Raw genomic sequence first — 5641 nt, forward strand, 5'->3', positions numbered from 1 at the left:
CGTTGTCAGGCAAGCCAACACGGAAATATTAATAAGTTCTAGTTTTACTTTTTCCAAAACGGTTACCACAACCTCTAAGTTTGAATTTAAAACAAGCAATAATTATCATCGTGCCATGATAGTTACATAATCCCAAAAAAAAAATAGTCCACTAATGTGTGTGCCAAGACCTGGTGTCACAAGTATGTGGGCATCTAGTAGAATATACAAAGGAATAAATCTATCCTAATGTCTGAAATAGAATAGACAGCCAAAAGTAAAGAGAGACTCCATCGTGCTGCTGAACGGCATAGGAATGGATCAGCTCACCGCGGAACCTCGGGCTACGATCAAGAGTATGCACCTGACTGGTAACAAGATGTACCTGCCTCAGATCCATTACAATTAAGTACAGAAGCGTAGTATGAGTACATAAACAATATGTACCTAGTAAGTATCCTATCTAATCTTGAAGAAGTAGAGACGAGAGGTCGACTTGACACTTACTAGGGTCAAATAATATGAGAAGGTGTTATACTAAGCATGGATAGCACAAATAATTAACAATTTATAGCAAGAAGTATCAGGTCCTTTCCTAGATAATGCGACAGTTATCCATTTACATTTCGAGGCATACAACAAAGTTCAGTCCGTAGAAATATATCGAGCAAGAAGCATGCGCAGGTAGTGCCGAGGTCGTACGGCCCGATCCAACATAAAAATAAAGTGTGCACTGCCGGAGGGTTGAACGGCGCGAACCATAGATGCATCTACGCACGGACTCTCTTCACCTAGTGCGTACGTAGCCCCCACATTTAGTGGAAAATTATTCAATTATATCACCTATGGGGACAATTCCCTCTTACAAGGTTAGATAGGAGACTCAACTCGCTCCAAAGCGTACTTCCAATACCAAGAACGTGCTCAAACCCTCAATTTGGAGCCGAACGATCCGAAACTAATTAAACGAGGTAGGAACTAGTCAATACAAGCTTAAGAGTTTGCATTTTAATTACTGAAGTAATTTCCCAACCTTAAATACAAGTTTCCTATAATCCGACCCCGGGCCCACGTGCCCGGATTTCGAAATTTTTCGAAGAAAGTTGCTCTTTATAACCTAAGGATCAATAATATATGATTTCTACTTCATTCCATAACAAATTGTGGTTAAATCTAACTTTTACCAAAACCCTAGGTTCTGCTCTAATCCCATGATTTTTCTTTAATCTTTGTGTGTTAATCTACCCGAGGTTCAAGTATTAAACTAGAAATAAATATGATGAACTTACCTCAAGATGCTAGGTGAAAGTCTTCTCTCAGGAGCTCCAAAATCACCCAATAAATGAGTGAAAATGAGCAAAAATGGCCTAGACCCCGTAATAAATGAAGGTCACTGCTTCAGTGATTTCCGCATCTACGGTCCTGGGCCGCACCTGCGCCCACCGCATCTGCGGAGTGGTGTCTGCCTTTGCGGAATTTCAACTAGGCTGTTGGGCCGCTTCTTCTAGGGACAAGCCGCTTTTGCGGCTCTGCTTCTACGGAAAATCAGCCGCTTCTGCGGCTTTAGGCTTGGCCTGGCTTGGCCGCATCTGCGAGAGAACGACCACTTCTGCGGTCTAGCACTTGCGGCTGGCCAACCGCAGGTGCGGTTATGACAGAAGACTGGAGCTTCAGCTCCTTTCTAAATTTTCCAACTTCACTCGAGCCTTGTCCGATTGACGCTCGGGACGCCTGGGCCCCGCCCGGACATACCGACAAGTGTGAAATCATATAACGAACTCGCTCGGACCCTTGGATCGCCCGAAACAACGCTAAATCTAACAATCACCCCCTAAAACCAATTGAATCAAACTTATGAACTTCAAGTTCTTCCATTTACTTCAAACGCGCCGAAACGTACTTATACTACTCGGATTGACACCAAACTCTGCGGGCAAGTCTTAAATTTTATATTGGACCTGTACCGGGCTCCAGAACCAACATACGGGCCCGATACCAACATGATCAAGCATAATTTAATTTCGTTAAATCCTTAGAATTTCAATTTAACAATTTCTAACGAAAATTTATTACTCGGGCTAGGGACCTCGGAATTCGATTCCGGGCATACGCCCAGGTTCCATATTTTCCTACGGACCCTCCGGGACCATCAAAACACGAGTCCGGGTCCGTTTACTAAAAATATTGACCAAAGTCAAACTTAGCCTTTTAAGAAAATCTTAGGGAATCAAGTGTGCCTATTTCAACCCAAACTCTTCTAAATCCCGAATCAACCTTCCCCGCAGGTCGTAAATTAGTTAAAGCTAGTGCAGGAAGTCTTATTTAGGGGGCAGGGTTCTAAAAAGCAAAACGACCAGTCTGGTCGTTGTAGTAATATTTCCAAATCTTCCAGTAGAGAAAACATATACAGAAAATAAACAAAAAAGATTCAATTAAAAGCCCATAACATATAAATAAGTACGGAGAAGATAAACAGATAGATTTCCTCAATTAGTAAAATCAGACAATCACCTTTGGATCTGGTGTTTTTGGCGAATCTTGCTTTGAACATGACGTTTTACCCTTCGTGTTTCCTTCTCGCTCCCACGACACTAAACGTAATATTTATAAGAAGAAACTTAAAAAAGGGAAGTACTTAGTATCTTGAAAGAAGAAATACAAAAATGAAAGTTTCAATTGAAAATACCTTAACAGCTTAGGATGGTTAAGGACCAAAATCAGAAGGAACATCATTTTCTGGTTAGACACATCCACGTAAGCTGAGATGATCTCCTTGGAATCACTAATAACTGGTGAGACTAATCTAGTGTCCGTCTACTAAATACAGAAAATAATAATCCTTAATCAGCATATCTGAATGATAAAAAGAATTATGTCATTAATAACAAGAAAACTTAAACATGCGAGGCTAGTAATGGAAGGTCAATATCATGGTAGGAATCATCTTCGGTTCCTTAAAGGCTACAGCAAGATATATAAGACTATGCTCCGCACAAGTTTGCATATTTAAAACTACTTTCAAGTAGACATATAACTGAAACATTGCTTTGTCAAGAACTATTTGCTCCTTGTATATCCATTACTTGAGCACATTAGTGGTGGTCATGTTGTCCCATTTTCTTCGTTCATTCATATTATCGAACATAAATATCAAGTCAAAGACAACCAAAACATCTAACAAAAGATCAATTTCTAGTTAAGCTTCTATCTAGTATAGAATATCAACTCTGTATAGGATAGAATGCAAGAGACGAATGTGTCGTACGGAGTATAAGAATTAGTTAAAAAAAGACTACCTAAACGAATTCAACTTGAGCTCTAAATGGCTACCTGTTTGTTTTTGTCATACCAAAAATTCAATCAGTAACCTCATCAATCTAATCACAGCTTTGAGACTAATGATATAGAGCATACATGTGTTGATACATCTGATTTCTTATTATGATCCAGCAAATTTAGTTCCAAGGAAGCATTTCAAATCTCCTAGATCTTTTATCTTGAAAATTTGGTGCACCACCACTTTGCTTCTTCAACCATCTTGTCATGTTCAGTAAGTTATTGACATATATAAGGACGACAAGTTCACAACCATATTATTGACATGCCTTTTAGTGAATAAAGAACAGTATAAAAAATAGATTATTTTTACAACAGTATTTCCATAACTAAGATGAAAATTTAAGTAATTAACTCCTCCATCCATGTAAAAAAATAATTCAAAGAGTATAACATTGTTTTCCCATTAAAGTAACGGAGGATTAATCAAACTTTGGCATATTTAAATTGAACAAAAGATAAACAACCATTTTAAATTCACATTCTTTTGTAATCCGTTAAAATTACCAACCACAATATGCCACAAAACAGTACAATGAAAAGTTCCAATCTCTGCTTGGGAAAATAAAGAAGACAGGTTGCTCATTGGTTTCAATTATAAGTCCAAATAGTTAAACGAAACTCATTCCATCATTAAGTGATTAACTCAGGTGTTTGTAGTTTGTTTTGTCACCATAAGACAACAACAGCCATGGAAATTAATCCTTAAAAATGAAAACCATTAAGGGATCTTTAAAAAAAATAAAGGAAAAAAAACAAAACAGGAAAAAAGAAAAAAAATTGAGAAAAATTTAACAGAACCATACCTTAAATTGTACAGACAGATGAGAAAATACTGGAGCATAGAGTATTCTTCAGTGTTGAAAAGGAGAACTGAAAGGATACGCCTTAGTTCTGTTGGAACAGAAGAAAGAGTTTTGAAGACACTGTTAAAAGCTCTTTCATGATAGAGTATAATGACAATTTTGCCCTTGGTCGACCAATTTGTCTTTACTATATAATACAGTAATATAAATACTAGAGGTGTGTTGTCCGGGCAAAGCCCGAGCCCAACAAACTTGTTCATGAAATATGAAATACATTGATACATTTTTCTTTTATTCAATAAAAAGAAGTGAAGAAGCCACGTAAACTCAGATATGACAAAGCGATAAAAGAACGCAAAAAGTAACATAGGAATGCCAAAACTAAGAGATTTCCTCGAGGAAATATGTTGTCAAAAATGAGAGGAAGCATACAAAGTATTATACCCTGTTATTTCCAAATATTCAATTTAATTTGCACAACACTAAAACCACATGCATCAATGACTCTAATTTAGCACTGAAGACATGCTCCAGAATTAGCATTAGCTAGCCTCGCCATCTGTCTATTTTTGTGATGACCCAAAATGTCATCTTTTGTTTTAGAATCCGTTTCCGTGTTCTGAGGCATTGAAAATCTCCTTTTATCTTTCCTCGATTTGCTTGCGCAATCCGGGCGCGATACCGGAAAGCTTTTGTGTGAAAAATTTAAGAAATAATAATTTTTGGCATAAAAATATGATTTTAATTGACTTCGGTCAATATTTTGGGTAAACAGACCTGGACCCGTGTTCCGACAGTCCCGGAGGGTCCGCAAAAAAATATGGGACTTGGGCGTATGTCCGGAATCGAATTCTGAGGTCACTAGCCCGAGCCTTCACAGGCTTGGCAATTGTGAGCCTTTCATCGCAAATGTGATCTAAAGGTTGGGCCAGCATGTTTGCATTTGCGAACAATCCTTCGCATTTGCGAAGTCAACAAGGAGGGTCAGTCTTCGCAATTGCGACAAATTGTTCGCAACTGCGACAGTAGCAGACATGCAGCAGGTTCGCATTTGCGAAGCCTATCACGCATTTGCAAGCTTCGCAATTGCGACATCTGCAACTGGTCAAAACATCACTTAGTCGGGATTTTGAACTCATTTCTAAAATTCCGAACCCTAAACCTCCCTAGGCGATTTTTCAAAGACCCAAACTTCTCCAAATCATAGGTAAGTGATTTCTAACTCATTTTCTTCAATCTATCTTATCTTTTTACATGTTTTCATCTCAAAATCTAGGGTTTTCATGGGAAATTGGGTGTTCTTGGGTAGAATTTAGGAATTTTGAATTTGGGGGATTTGGACCTCAATTTGAGGTCAGATTCCGAAACCAATTGTATATTCGGGCTCGGGGGTGAATGGGTAATCGGGTTTTGGTCCGAACTTCGAGTTTTGACCAACGGGCCCGGGGTCGATTTTTGACTTTTTTGGGAAAATATTGGAAAATCTATAAATGTGTATTGGAATTGGTTTCTTTAGCGTT

The 5641-nt window shown here is 38.3% G+C and overlaps 1 long non-coding RNA gene across 2 annotated transcripts; it reads right to left on the reverse strand.

Moving 5' to 3' along the window:
• Positions 1-220: 220 nt before the first annotated feature.
• On the reverse strand, positions 221-4278 carry LOC109242542. Of its 2 annotated transcripts, none has more exons than XR_002070410.1 (4): positions 4122-4278; positions 2666-2793; positions 2491-2570; positions 221-364 (listed from the first exon to the last, which is right to left on the reverse strand). It is a non-coding gene; the product is annotated as an uncharacterized LOC109242542 (long non-coding RNA). The 2 variants fall into 2 exon arrangements; XR_002070409.1 differs by having other exon boundaries at positions 2666-2796.
• Between the last annotated feature and the right edge of the window lie 1363 nt (positions 4279-5641).

The sequence above is a fragment of the Nicotiana attenuata genome, unplaced genomic scaffold (genome assembly GCF_001879085.1).
Source record: "Nicotiana attenuata strain UT unplaced genomic scaffold, NIATTr2, whole genome shotgun sequence".
NCBI classification, from domain to species: Eukaryota; Viridiplantae; Streptophyta; class Magnoliopsida; order Solanales; family Solanaceae; genus Nicotiana; species Nicotiana attenuata.